Source organism: Triticum aestivum, chromosome 1A, assembly GCF_018294505.1.
Source record: "Triticum aestivum cultivar Chinese Spring chromosome 1A, IWGSC CS RefSeq v2.1, whole genome shotgun sequence".
Lineage (NCBI taxonomy): Eukaryota > Viridiplantae > Streptophyta > Magnoliopsida > Poales > Poaceae > Triticum > Triticum aestivum.
The window spans coordinates 452601425-452616967 of record NC_057794.1 but is presented as its reverse complement, the minus strand read 5'-3'; positions in this window follow the sequence as shown (position 1 = coordinate 452616967).

Sequence of the window (15543 nt, the reverse complement as noted above, 5' to 3'; positions counted from 1 at the left end):
GAAGACAAGATATCAGTCGGGAGCACAAAGACATACCTGGTCCACCTCATACGAGTTGTCGAGAGGGGTTACCCTCCTGGCTCCTCAGGGGTTGTCTTTGTTCCCCGTGATGCTCGACAGCCACCCCTCCGCCATCTCGTCGGTAACCTCCTCCGGGTGGACCCGAGTGGTGTCGTCAAGACCCGAATACAGCCACATCGGGTGGTCGCGGGCCTGGAGCGGTTGGATGCGCCTTTGAAGGAAGACCTCCAGCAGGTCCATACCAGTCACACCCTCGCGGACAAGCTCAACCACTCGACCTGCCAGCACCTTGACTTGGGCCTTTTCCTCCGGTGCGACTTTCAGAGAGGCAGGCTTCTCGGCTCGGTCGAGGGAAAAAAGAGGAAGACTAGTCGACTGTCCTGGGGTCGCCTCGTCCTTGCAGTAGAACCAGGTCGACTTCCAGCCACGGACCGACTCCGGGAAGGTGATAGATGGAAAACAGCTCTTCCCCCTCGTCTGGATCGCCAGGCCTCCGCACAGCTGGATCACCTGCGTCCTCTCATCACTCGACTTAGCCTTCTTGACCGATTGAGAACGGCAGGTAAAGATGTGTTTGAAGAGTCCCCAATGGGGTCGACAACCCAAGAAAGCCTCACACATGGAGATGAAAGCAGCAAGGTAGACAATGGAGTTGGGAGTGAAGTGCTGGAGCTGCGCTCCGAAGAAATTCAGGAAACTCCGGAAGAAAGGATGGGGCGGCAGAGATAAACCCTCGGTCGATGTGGGTGGCTAGGAGCATGCACTCACCGTCGCGGGGTTGAGGTTTGATCTCTCCCCCCGGAAGACGTGCAGCTTCGTGGGGAATGACTCCACCCTCGACCATATCATCGAGATCCTCTTGCCGGAGCACCGATGGCATCCAGTCGCCCTGGATCCAACCTTTGGGCAGAGCGGTCCTAGAGGAAGATCCGCCCCGAGCTGACCTCTTCCCTTTCCTCGCCGCTGCCGCCTTCTTCGCGCGCTCCAGAGCGGAGGTCTTCCTCTTCGTCATCATCGCCGGCGAAGCCTCGCACGGGCCTGCTGCGTTGGGGCGGGAACGGAGGTGGCGGAGGGACTTGCGAAGGGGGAGAGGCGGAAGAAAGGAGGAGAATAGAGCGCACTGCTTGGAAACCCCGAGTCGGCGATTTATAAGGGACCGCTTCCGAGTGGCTGACTGGTAGGCCCAGGCTATCCAGTCAAATCCCGCAGCAGACGCGCGTGTAGTACGTGGCGAAAAAGACGACGCGGGGATCGAGGAGGTTCTGCTTTATTGCTTCCGATTACTGCGGCCGCTCCCGTCCCGCGCACTTCCCAAAATCCGAATCCCACGACATCCGCGGGCCATAAAACAACTTGTCAAAACAGAAGACCCCGATCGCGCCAGCGCTCGATATGTCACAAACAAAGAAATTCACTCGATGAAAGGCCTGGAATGGATCAAGGCGACTGAAAAAGGTTGGCAACGTCATCCGTGACGATTGACCCAAAATGAGGCGCTCACATAACCCGAAGAACCAGACGGAAAGATCTCCAACTCTTTCCCCACTCTAATCTCGATCCATTCGGGGGCTAATGATGAAGACATGTACCTAGGGTAGGGACACGGACCTGACCAAAGAGTCCTACCCTAGGACACCCCTAGGAGAAGTCACCTTTCAATCGACTTGAAGGTATCCCACTCGACGGGTTCAAGACACTCGACCAAGAAGCTATCACTCGACCATGAAGCCAACCACTCGACTGCCAGGAGACCTAAAGTCACTCCACAGGCAAATGGTCGGCTGTTAAGTAGTCTTTATGATCATTATAGCACTTTATTAGGGACGTTACCAGAAACGCCCAACCTTGAATGTACCTTAAACCCTGCATTACTGAGGGCGGGAGGGGTCCAGCGAACTCTATATAAGCCACCCCCTCCTCAGTATGAAGGGTTCGCACCCCTGTATCCATACACGCATAATCCAGTCGACCGCCTCCGGGCTCCGAGACGTAGGGCTATTACTTCCTCTAAGAAGGGCCTGAACTCGTAAACCTCGCGTGTAACAACTTCCCAATAGCTAAGATCTAGCCTCTCCATATTCACCCCCCTACATCACTGTCAGAGTTAGAACCACGACAGCCGGGCAACCCAACATTTGACCAAAGACATGATTCGGAGCTGATGCATATAATGCAAAAACTCGTGACGCCGAACACTCCCTAAGGTGTTCGGTCTTTATGAGTGCGGGCGAAACAACACTCTTTATTAAAAAAGCCCCTAGTGTCCAGGTACGTGCAAAAATTCTGACGTGGCCACATGCCAAGACGCCAGCCTCCTCCTTAGTTATATTAGAAAAAACCAGGGGATGTGTAGCAACAAGAGACAGTAAAAAAGGTTAAGGAGGGTCTTAATCTAAAAAGAATCCTTTAGGACGGGTCCCTACTGCACGTCTGCGCCTATGTCTCCATTGTGCCGTATCCTAGACGGGCGCTGCACGACGTTCATCTGTAAAAGAGAGGAACTGAGTTGAAAACGGGTCGTGCCGAACAAAAGTTTAAAATAAACAAATTATAAAGTAAAAAAATTGAGCTTTATTGTCTCTTATTGTATATGCATGGAGCCCCTAGTGCGGGGGTATATGGCCACTAAGCCTGCATCAATGATGATTTTGTACCGAACTCGTCTATCCGCGTTTGTGGTCTTTAATGACCTATTTTGAAGTTTTTTTGGCCGATGAGGCCATTTTACTGTGGGGCTGTCAAAGCGGCCGCACAGTCCTCTGCTTGGGGAGGCGTGCTTTAGTGCTTCCCCTTCAAAGAGATGATGCCTCGTGGACCAGGCATCTTAACCGTGAGAGATGCATAATGCGGTATTGCGTTAAAGCGAGAGAAAGCTTCGCGTCCCAGTAGTGCTTGATAGCAACTTGAGAACGGGACGATATGGAAGTTCAGCTTTTCACAGCGGAAGTTATCGACAGAGCCGAATATAACTTCGAGCCGGAGAAAACCCATACAATGGGTGTCCGGACCAGGTGTTACCCCTTGAAAGGAGGTTTTGCTGCGGCGGATTCTTGCTGGGTTTATCCCCATGTGATGGATTGTATCCTGATATATCAGGTTTAGTCCACTGCCGCCGTCCATAAGGACATTTGAAAACTGGAGTCCGCCAATTATTGGATCGAGTATCAAGGCAGTCCAGCCTGCATTCTTGATATTTCTAGAATAATCTAGCTGATTGAAGATGATTGGTTTTGACAACCAGTGGCGGGACCCTTTGGGGATATGTCGTGTGGTGCGTGCCTTTATTGGTGCCGCACATTTTGTTATGTGAAGTAAGTTCACTGTTTTTACTCCTTGTCGGAAGTTCTTTTGTTTCCTGGTGCTCTGCTTTTGGGGTTCGTCCTCGTCTTCGCTTGGTGTGTCGAGCCCCTTGTGTTCGGCATTGAGTCTGCCGGATTGTTTGAAAACCCAACAATCTCTGTGGGTATGGTTAGCAGGCTTCCTGGGAGTACTGTGTATCTGACATATCCTGTCCAGGATTTTTTTAAGTTGGATGGATCGTCCCTGTTATCCTGGAGGGGTGGTTTTGTCTGATTTTGTCGTGAGCCTTTGAACCCGGCATTGACTGCCGTGCTCTTCAGACTTTTTTCCTTAGTCCAGCGACGGTCCTTGTTGTGTCGCAGTTTTCTGTTTCCATCCCTAGTTTCGGATGTACTTGGGTCGCTAGGGCTGCACCTTGCCAACCAGCTGTCCTCTCCTGCACAAAAGCGGGTCATGAGGCTTGTTAGTGCGGCCATTGTTCTTGGCTTTTCTTGGCCGAGGTGTCTGGCGAGCCATTCGTCTCGGACATTATGCCTGAAAGCTGCTAAGGCTTCGGCGTCCGGACAATCGACTATCTGATTCTTTTTAGTGAGGAATCTATTCCAGAACTGCCGAGCTGATTTTCCAGGCTGTTGAGTTATGTGACTAAGATCGTCTGCATCCGGAGGGCGGACATAGGTCCCTTGAAAATTTGCTCGGAAAGCATCCTCGAGCTCTTCCCAACTTCCAATTGTGTTTTCAGGAAGGCTTTTAACCCAATGCCGGGCTGGCCCTTTAAGCTTAAGGGGTAAATATTTTATGGCGTGGAGATCATCTCCTCAAGCCATGTGTATGTGGAGGATATAATCCTCGATCCAGACTCCAGGGTCTGTTGTTCCATCATATGCCTCTATGTTTACGGGTTTGAATCCCTCTGGAAATTCATAGTCCAGGACCTCATCGGTGAAACATAGGGGGTGTGCAGCGCCCCTGTATTTGGGTGTGCCAGATTCTGATGATAGCTTTATTGCATTGCTTACGAGAGCTTGCTTTCTTGGCCCATAAATGGACCTAACTGGGCCATGATGCGAATCCTTAGGTGGGTCGCATGCCGATTTAAGTGCGGCGCCGCTTGCCGCTTTATGGGGTCGTCTATCCTACCGTGTGGCTTTCTTATTTTTTGAATGCGAGGGCTCTAGGGCCTCTTCGTCGAATTCAGCCAGTAGCTTTCTTTTCGGATAGCTTTTAGTGCGGCGACCGTCGCCGTATTTATCTGCGGTATTGATTACTTTGCTCCATCTAATCCGCAGTGCATCTTCCGCTGTTTTTAGCTTCCGCTTCTGCCTTTTCAGGCTGCGTGCAGTTGCAACGAGCCTCTTGTGGAGATTCTTCTGCTCCGTGGGTTTATCCGGCGTGGGGTCGTCCGGAATGCCATTTTTGCCGGAGGAGGGATGTTTGGTTTCTCTATCCGTGTTGCCCTATTCGGACGGTTGCTCTAAGGCCTGCTCGTCGTCTACCGGCTCGTCCTGCTCTATGGCTGGGTTTTTATCGAGGCGGGGCTTGGGTCGGCGTTTACGCTGACGCTTTGATTGCTTTTCGGGGGGTCGATCTCCCGTTCCATCCCCTTTTTCCTTGTTGTCGCTTCCTTTAGGGGTATCCACCATGTACACATAGTGAGATGAGGTGGTTGTCCAATGCCCTGTGGGCGTTGGTTCATCGGTATCTCCTGCATCGTCATCCATGCTGTCGATGTCTCCGGAGTCGAAGTTGAGCACGTCGTTTAAATTGTCGACAGTGGCTACCAAGTGGGTGGTGGGTGGGCTTTCAATTTCTTGATCGTCCGTATCCCATCCTCACTGACCGCAGTTCGGCCAGGGCTCTCCTGATAAAGAGAGAGACTTGAGAGAATTTAGGATATCGCCAAAAGGCGAGTGCTGAAAGATGTCTGCGGCGGTGAACTCCATTATTGGCGCCCAATCGGATTCGATCGGCAGGGGTGCGGGGGGTTCGGAGTCCGGAGAGAAGTCTGGATCCTCGGAGTCGTGAGTCACGTGGAGTGTGGGGCTGGCGTTCGGCTCGATCGCCTTTTAGATCGAAGCCCCCGAGGTGACGTGCAACCGCTCATCCTCGATTGACACAACTGGCTCCGAATTAAGGGTCGGAGCTGGTGCGTTTGCGGCCTCCGGGATACTATTCGGTGACCGAGCTGGATAATGCCCCGCGAGACAGTGCGGCGCGCTTGGTTGTGGCTCGAATCCGTCGAAGATCAAATCTCCGCGGATGTCTGCCATGTAGTTTAGGCTTCCAAACCTGACTTGATGGCCAGGGGCGTAGCTTTCGATCTGCTCCAAGTGGCCAAGTGAATTGGCCCGCAGTGCGAAGCCCCCGAAGATGAAGATGTGTCCGAGGAGAAAAGTCTCACCCTGGACCGCATCGTTGTTGATGATCAAAGGAGCCATCGGGCCTAAAGGCGACGACACAGAGGAACTCTCAATGAAAGCACCAATATCGGTGTCAAAACCGGTGGATCTCGGGTAGGGGGTCCCGAACTGTGCGTCAAGGCCGGATGGTAACAGGAGACAAGGGACATGATGTTTTTACCCAGGTTCGGGCCCTCTCGATGGAGGTAATACCCTACTCCTGCTTGATTAATATTGATGATATGGGTAGTACAAGAGTAGATCTACCATGAGATCAAGGAGGCTAAACCCTAGAAGCTAGCCTGTGGTATGATTGTTGTATATGGAGTTTTTTTATGTCCTACGGACTACAACCCTCTGGTTTATATAGACACTGGATAGGGTTAGGGTTACACAGAGTCGGTTACAATGGTAGGAGATCTTGAATATTCGCATCGCCAAGCTTGTCTTCCACGCCAAGGAAAGTCCCATCCGGACACGGGACGAAGTCTTCAATCTTGTATCTTCATAGTCCTGGAGTCCGGCTGAAGGTATAGTCCGGCTACCCGAACACCCCCTAATCCAGGACTCCCTCACCCGTCTCTTTCCAGGACGTGAGCCGCGTTGGGGGTCCAGACCGGAACTCGGGGGCTGCGACCCACTCAGGGTCACGCGGCTCGGTAATGTAAAACCACCCTGATTGCCACCCCTTCAGGGTCTCCACAAAGGAGCCCTCGAGCCATAAGACGTTGGGCATCTTGCCCACCATGGCGCCTCCGCACTCCGCCTGGTTGCCGCGCACCACCTTCGGCTTGACATTGAAAGTCTTGAGCCATAGGCCGAAATGGGGGCGGATGCGGAGGAAAGCCTCACACACGACGATAAACGCCGAGATGTTGAGGATGAAGTTCGGGGCCAGATCATGGAAATCCAGGCCGTAGTAGAACATGAGTCCCCAGACGAATGGGTGGATAGGAAAGCCCAGTCCGCGAAGGAAGTGGGGAAGGAACACTACCCTCTCATGGGGCCTTGGGGTGGGGAGGAGATGCCCCTCTTCGGGAAGCCGGTACGCGATGTCATTAGACAAGTATCCGGCCTTCCTTAGTTTTTTGATGTGTCCCTCCGTGACGGAGGAGACCATCCACTTGCCTCCCGCTCCGGACATGACTGGAGAAGGTTGAGGTGGGGAGTGCGGACTTGGGCGCTAGAGCTCGAGTGCGTGAAAATGGATAGGAAAAGGAGGAAGAAGGCGTAGGTCAAAAGGTGGATCCTTATCTACTTATATGGGTGGACACAACTACGTGTCCCCACCCGCCTGGTAAAACTCGCTTATCTCCAAGCGCCGTAATCAATGGCACAGTTGGGTTACCCACGCTCGTATTGATGAGAATCCCAGAATAAGGGGACATGATCTCTGCTTCGACGAGACGTGCCAAGGAAACCGCCTCGCATGACACGCTGAGGTGGGACAATAAAATGATTCGAATAAAGGCTTGGCCGTCGTGCGATGTCACACTACGGAATATGTCACCAGATTAGATTTGTGTAAATATTATTCTCTCTAAGGCAATATGTGGAAACTTATTTTGCAGAGCCGGACACTATCTTTGTGTTCAAAATCTTCTATGAAGTACTTGGAGGAGGAACCCGCATTGCAATGCCAAATACAATCTGCGCGCCGGACTCGTCGTCATTGAAGCCTGGTTCAGGGGCTACTGAGGGAGTCCTGGATTAGGGGGTGTCCGGATGGCCAGACTATACCTTCAGCCGGACTCCTAGACTATAAAGATACAAGATTGAAGACTTCGTCCCGTGTCCGGGAGGGACTTTCCTTGGTGTGGAAGGCAAGCTTGGCGATACGGATATGTGGATCTCCTACCATTGTAACCGACTTTGTGTAACCCTAACCCTCTCCGGTGTCTATATAAACCGGAGGGTTTTTGTCCGTAGGACAACATACAGAACAACAATCATACCATAGGCTAGCTTCTAGGGTTTAGCCTCTCCGATCTGATGCTAGATCTACGCTTGTACTACCCATATCATCAATATTAATCAAGCAGGACGTAGGGTTTTACCTCCATCAAGAGGGCCCGAACCTGGGTAAAACTTTGTGTCCCTTGCCTCCTGTTACCATCCAGCCTAGACGCACAGTTCGGGACCCCCTACCCGAGATCCGCCGGTTTTGACACCGACAGTGCCAGAGAAGAAGGCCCAAGGGAGGGCCAACGGGGTCTGGAATGGCCCCCACCGCAGGGGCTCTTCGGATGCGACGTCCGAAGACATGACCTGCTCCTCCACCGCAGAAGAAGATGATGATGATGAGGAGGAGGAGAGCAATTCTCCCCCTGATGGGGGAGGGAGAAGAGGGCGGCCTCCACAATTCTGGAGGTGGAGGCGCCCAAGAAGGGCAAAGGCCCACTCGTGGGCAGCTCCGCCTGGGACGTCGAAAGCAGTCCAGAGTGACGCCCCCGCACTAAGCCTCGGGCTGCATCGTAAGTGCTAAGACTCATACATGCCCATAAATCTAGCCTCTCCTCTTTTTTGTATTGACATGATTAGTTATGCTGTTGCAGTCCGGCCCACGACAGCTCCCAACGATCCTCGTCACGAGGTTCTTTGGATTCAAGGGCGATGGCTAGCGAGTCATTGCCGACCGCTCACTCCCCCAAGGCCAAAGGCGACGCAGAGGTGTTGTCCTGAAGGACTTTCCTAGACCGGGGGGAGGCTCAGATGCGGCAGAAGGCGAGGGCTCCGTGGCCGGACACTAGGGGGAGCCAATCCCTTTGGAGACTGGGGGTGAGGGCCTTATTCAGTTTGGCCCTTAGCCGGATTCGATTCCGGAGACCGATACGGATCCGGAATCCGGCGCGCAACCTCCTTCAAAAGAAGGGGGTATGCCTATTCCGTCGGTGACCCCTGTCCAACCAGGGGCACCGGATAATCTGCTGGAAGCGCTGCGAAGCGCTTACATTGTGGATGAGCACCGTGTTCTTAAGGGCACGGTAATTGAAAGGGTTCAGTCCGCTAAAAGCGGACTAACCGAAGCCTGCAGCAGCCTGCTGACAGGTTTTGAGGTAAGCGACGCTAAAAAAGAGAAAATCCCAATATAGACAGTAGCCCCTGAGACACTGCCCGGTGGTCGGAAAGAAAAAGCCGGACAGAGGATCAATCCTTTATTGCAGGAAACTAACTAAATTTGTCTGAAATGAATGTGCAGGTGTCGCTGTTGGCCACAGCCTCGCATACTGACGAGGTCTCCGAACTAAAGCAGATACTAGAGCAGCCGAAGAGGAGCTCGGCCAGGTGAGGAGGCAGATCCAAGAAAAACAAGGTATGTGATAACCCGTTATGTATTCAAAAAAAGTAAAATGATATGCATTGACCGAAGTGTCATGATATGTATAGAAGCGACGATAGAGGTCAAGGCCCTGAGAAAGGCCCTGGCCGAAGCCGAGGGGAAGGCTGTCAAGGAGCAGGCCACCCGTAAGAAGCTCAAGGCCCGGGTCAACGAGGTCCAACAAGAGCTCCAGGACACGGTGAGGAAGTGCGAGACCCTGGAGCGCGATGCATCGGCTCAAGAGACCGAACTCGCCAAGGCTCGTCAGAGTGCGGAGACGGCCCGGAGTGAGGCCCAGGGTGCCCTCCGAGAGATCCAGGAGGCCAGGACAATGACGGAGGGTGAGGCATTTAGTATGCAAAGCAAGTATGTGAAGATGAGGTATCTTTTTACTAACCCGGATTCGGAGTTCACCAGGGGCTTTTGTTGATCTGCCATGTAGTGTGTCCGACGCCGCGGAGTTCTTCCGAGCCGAAGAAGGAAGCTCCACGGAGAAACTGTTCTGGTCGCAATATCTTGCGCCAGATCATCCGGTGCCCTTCAGCGATCAGCTAAAACAGCTGGTCGAGCTGCACAGGGCGGCCGAACTGGCCATGAAGGATTTAATAATCCGTCTGTGGCCAGCCGAAGCTATACCCTGCAGTTACTTCAGCCTCGTGAAGCAGCTGGTGGATGCCTGTCCTAGGTTGGACGCCGTCAAGGGGCCCGTCTGCATTGAGGGCGCACATATGGCCTTTGCCCGCGTCAAGGACTGGTGGGCGAATATGGACGCGATCAAGCTTGTCCGAGGGGGCGCCCGAGGGCAAGGAGCACCGTACACCCGAGCGGTATTTTGGCGATGTCCTGGAGGGGTCTCGTATTGTAGCGACACAGTGTTCACAGGACATTATCTTTTACTGAATGTATTCGAGTTCCTTCTACCTTATATGATAAAGCAAAGTGGGCTTGTAATATAATGCTTGTTATGTTTTTAAATTTTACCTCCTGTGCGGCCGTGTTGTGTGAAATCTGAGGGTTGGCCAGTCGTCGGCTTCTGCCCTCAGGTAGGTAGTACGGAGGTGTTCGGGATGGAATCTAAACAATCTTGATCCAATTATATGTACCTTGAAGGAGTTGTTTTGCGCAATGAACCAGGCAATCAGACTATGCGGCTTGAACGCCCTCACTTAGCCGTAGGAATGTGACAATAAAAACATGGGCGCAACACCTAGTATCCGAACGAGAGTGCTATAAGCATCTGATCAGGAAGTACCGATCCTTCGCATAATGCGGAAGAAATCTCCAACCATTTGCAACCTCCGAAGAGCTGACCGGCTCTCGCCGCATCATGATAGTCAGTTTTCCGCTTTCTCTACTGAGGTGCTCCTTTGGATAAACCAAGGCACAATCACAGTAGTTCTCCCTTTACTACCTTAGCCGATATAGCGGAACGTAAGGTAGCAAGCACAGGAGCCGGGCAACCCAACTATTGACCAAAGACATGATTCAAAGCCAATGCATATAGTGCTAAATTTGGCGTGCTGAACTATACTATAAAAAGTGTTCGGACTTTTGGTGCCATAGTGTGGGGTGCTATGAAGCCCCTGGCAAACATCAAACGTACCAAAGTGTATGGGTGCTACCTGATAGGGTTAAAGAGAGAGAAAACAAGAAAATAGAAAGGGTGCAAAGGTAATAAGATGGGGCCCTAAAGCTCCAGCCGCGAACTGTTTTCATTGTAATTTGATTAATATGTCGAGGCGCATTGATACAAGTAGTGCGATAAGCAATAGGCTATTTAACATGCCAAAAACCAAGGGAGAGCTGCATGTGGGCCCTCCAAAACAGGTCGAGTGATTGTTAACGAAACCACCTTGAAGATCCCCCGTACGTCTGTGTTTCTCGCCGTCTTGGTGTGTTTATCCTTCAGGAGGACTGGTGATCAGGCCATCAGATGGGGCCTGCGGGATTGAAACCTGAAAAGGAAATGAATAAAAGTGAAAGTATGTGTGTGTCCAGTGTCGGTTGAGCCGCACTGTGGATCACAAACTAGCTATGCCTCCGTCGATTCCCATGGAATTTTGAGTGCGTAGTTATGTACATGTGGCGCGAATGCCACTACTTGACCAGGACTGAGACGGAGGCCGAACTACTAGTCTAGCTCCTGACGAGCCGAGCTGTCCTGCTGTAGGGTAGTTCGGGCCCTCTTGACGGTGTCTGTGGGCTCGGCAGCCGAATTGAGGTTCTGCTTGAGAAGGACGCTCTGTACTTCTGCTGCTAAGGTAGTTGTGTGCTCTTCTGTACGGAGGGAGCGTTCCGTATTTCCATTGACTGTTATGACGCCACGTGACCGAGCATCTTGAGCTTGAGATAAGCATAGTGTGTCACTGCGTTGAATCGGGCGAATGCGGTCCGTCCGAGCAGTGTGTGATAGCCCTTGCGAAAGGGGACTATGTCAAAGATTAACTCCTTGCTTTGGAAATTGTCCGGAGATCCGAAGACAACCTCGAGCATGATTGAGCCCGTACAACGGGCCTCTACACCTGGTATGACTCCTTTGAAGGTAGTCTTTGTGGGTTTGATCCGTGATGGATGAATGCCCATTTTGCACACTATATACTGAAAGAGCAAGTTGAGGCTGCTGCCACCGTCCATCAAGATTCGCGTCAGGCGGAACGCATCAATTATTGGGTCCAGGGCTGATGTCTACTACACAACCTTCTTCTTGTAGACGTTGTTGGGCCTCCAAGTGCAGAGGTTTGTAGGAAAGTAGCAAATTTCCCTCAAGTGGATGACCTAAGGTTTATCAATCCGTAGGAGGCGTAGGATGAAGATGGTCTCTCTCAAGCAACCCTGCAACCAAATAACAAAGAGTCTCTTGTGTCCCCAACACACTCAATATAATGGTAAATTGTATAGGTGCACTAGTTCGGCGAAGAGATGGTGATACAAGTGGTATATGGATAGTAGATAAAGGTATTTGTAATCTGAAATTATAAAAACAGCAAGGTAACTAATGATAAAAGTGAGCGTAAACGGTATTGCAATGGTGGAAATAAGGCCTAGGGTTCATACTTTCACTAGTGTAAGTTCCCTCAACAATGATAACATAATTGGATCACATAACTATCCCTCAACATGCAACAAAGAGTCACTCCAAAGTCACTAATAGCGGAGAACGAACAAAGAGATTATGGTAGGGTACGAAACCACCTCAAAGTTATTCTTTCCAATCAATTCGTTGGGCTATTCCTATCAGTGCCACAACAACCCTAGAGTTCGTACTACAATAACACCTTAAGACACAAACCAATCAAAACCCTAATGTCACCTAGATACTCCAATGTCACCTCAAGTATCCGTGGGCACGATTATATGATATGCATCACACAATCTTAGATTCATCTATTCAACCAACACAAAGGACCTCAAAGAGTGCCCCAAGTTTCTACCAGAGAATCACGACGAAAACGTGTGCCAACCCCTATGCATAGGTTCATGGGCGGAACCCGCAAGTTGATCACCAAAACATGCATCAAGTGAACCACGTGGTATCCCATTGTCACCATAGATATGCACAGCAAGACATACATGAAGTGTTCTCAAATATTTAAAGACTCAATCCAATAAGATAACTTCAAAGGGGAAACTCAATTCATTACAAGAGACTAGAGGGGGGGAGAAAACATCAAAGGATCCAACTATAATAGCAAAGCTCGCGATACATCAAGATCGTATCACCTCAAGAACACGAGAGAGAGAGAGAGATCAAACACGTAGCTACTGGTACATACCCTCAGCCCCAAGGGAGAACTACTCGCTCCTCGTCATGGAGAGCACCAGGATGATGAAGATGGACACCGGAGAGGGATTGCCCCCTCCGGCAGGGTGCCGGAACGGGTCTAGGTTGGCTTTCGGTGGCTACGGAGGATTCTGGCGGCGGAACTCCCGATCTATTGTGTCCATGGATGTTTTTAGGGTATATGGAGATATATAGGCGGAAGAAGTACGTCAGTGGGGGCACGAGGGGCCCACGAGGGTGGAGGGCGCGCCCAGGGGGTGGGCGCGCCCCCTGCCTCGTGGCCTCCTTGCAGGTCCCCCGACATGCACTCCAAGTGTTCTGGGCTTCTTTCCTTCCAAAAAAGAGTTCCGTGAAGTTTCAGGTCAATTGGACTCCGTTTGATTTTCCTTTTCTTCGAAACCCTAAAACAGGGTAAAAACAGAAACTGGCACTGGGCTCTGGGTTAATAGGTTAGTCCCAAAAATGATATAAAAGTGTATAATAAAGCCCATAAACATTCAAAACAGTATATAATATAGCATGGAGCAATCAAAAATTAAAGATACATTGGAGACGTATCAACATCCCCAAGCTTAATTCCTGCTCGTCCTCGAGTAGGTAAATGATAAAAACAGAATTTTTGATGCGGAGTGCTACTTGGCATAATTTTAATGTAATTCTTCTTAATTGTGGCATGAATATTCAGATCCACAAGATTCAAGACAAAAGTTCATATTGACATGAAAATGATAATACTTCAAGCATACCAACTAAGCAATTATGTCTTCTCAAAATAACATGGCCAAAGAAAGTTCATCCCTACAAAATCATATGGTTTAGTCATGTTTCATTTTCGTCACACAAGAATGCTCTCATCATGCACAACCCCGATGACAAGCCAAGCAATTGTTTCATACTTTAGTAATCTCAAACCTATAAACTTTCACACAATATATGAGCGCGAGCCATGGACATAGCACTATGGGTGGAATAGAATATAATGAGGGGGGTTATGTGGAGAAGACAAAAAGGAGAAAGTCTCCATCAACGAGGCTAATCAATGGGCTATGGATATGCCCACCGATTGATGTTAATGCAGGGAGTAGGGATTGCCATGCAACAGATGCACTAGAGCTATAAATGTATGAAAGCTCAACAAAAGAAACTAAGTGGGTGTGCATCCAACTTGCTTGCTCACGAAGACCTAGGGCACTTGAGGAGGCCCATTGTTGGAATATACAAGCCAAGTTCTATAATGAAAAATTCCCACAAGTATATGAAAGTGATAACATGAGAGACTCTCTACTATGAAGATCATGGTGCTACTTTGAAGGACAAGTGTGGTAAAAGGATAGTAACATTGTCCCTTCTCTCTTTTTCTCTCATTTTTTTGGGCCTTCTCTTTTTTATGGCCTTTCGCTTTTTTTGGGCCTTCTCTTTTTTTATGGCCTTTCTCTTTTTTTATTCCTCACTTGGGACAATGCTCTAATAATGATGATCATCACATTTCTATTTATTTACAACTCAATGATTACAAGTCGATACTAGAACAAAGTATGACTCTATATGAATGCCTCCGGCGGTGTACCGGGATTGTGATGAATCTAGAGCGACATGTATGAAAAATTATGAACGGTGGCTTTGCCACAAATACGGTGTCAACTACATGATCATGCAAAGCAATATGACAATGATGATGCGTGTCATAATAAACGGAATGGTGGAAAGTTGCATGGCAATATATCTCGGAATGGCTATGGAAATGCCATAATAGGTAGGTATGGTGGCTTTTTTGAGGAAGATATAAGGAGGTTTATGTGTGACAGAGCGTATCATATCACGGGGTTTGGATGCACCAGCGAAGTTTGCACCAACTCTCAATGCGAGAAAGGGCAATGCACGGTACCGAAGAGGCTAGCAATTATGGAAGGGTGAGAGTGCGTATAATCCATGGACTCAAAATTAGTCATAAAGAACTCACATACTTATTGCAAAAATCTACAAGTCATCAAAAATCGGCACTACGCGCATGCTCCTAGGGGGATAGATTGGTAGGAAAAGACCATCGCTGGTCCCCGACCGCCACTCATAAGGAGGACAATCAAATAACACCTCATGTTTCAAATTTGTTACATAACATTTACCATACGTGCATGCTACGGGACTTGCAAACTTCAAAACAAGCATTTATAAATTTAACAACTACTCAACTAGCACGACTTTGATATTATTACCTCCATATCTCAAAACAATTATCAAGCATCAAACTTCTTTTAGTATTCAATACTCTATATGAAAGTTTTTACTATTCTTGGATGCCTAGCATATTAGGATTATTTAAGTGAATTACCATGCTATTTAAGACTCTCAAAATAATCTAAGTGAAGCATGAGAGTTCATCTATTTCTTCAAAATAAAACTACCACCATGCTCTAAAAGGATATAAGTGAAGTACTAGAGCAAATGACAAACTACTCCGAAAGATATAAGTGAAGACCAATGAGTAGTCGAATAATTATGCAACTATGTGAAGACTCTCTAACATTTAATAATTTCAGATCTTGGTATTTTATTCAAACAGCAAGCAAAGCAAAATAAAATGACAATCTAAGAATGGCAAACATCATGTGAAGAAGCAAAAACTTAGGATCAGCTGAAACTAACCGATAGTTGTTGAAGAAGAAAGGTGGGATGCCAACCGAGGCATCCCCAAGCTTAGATGCTTGAGACTTCTTGAAATATTA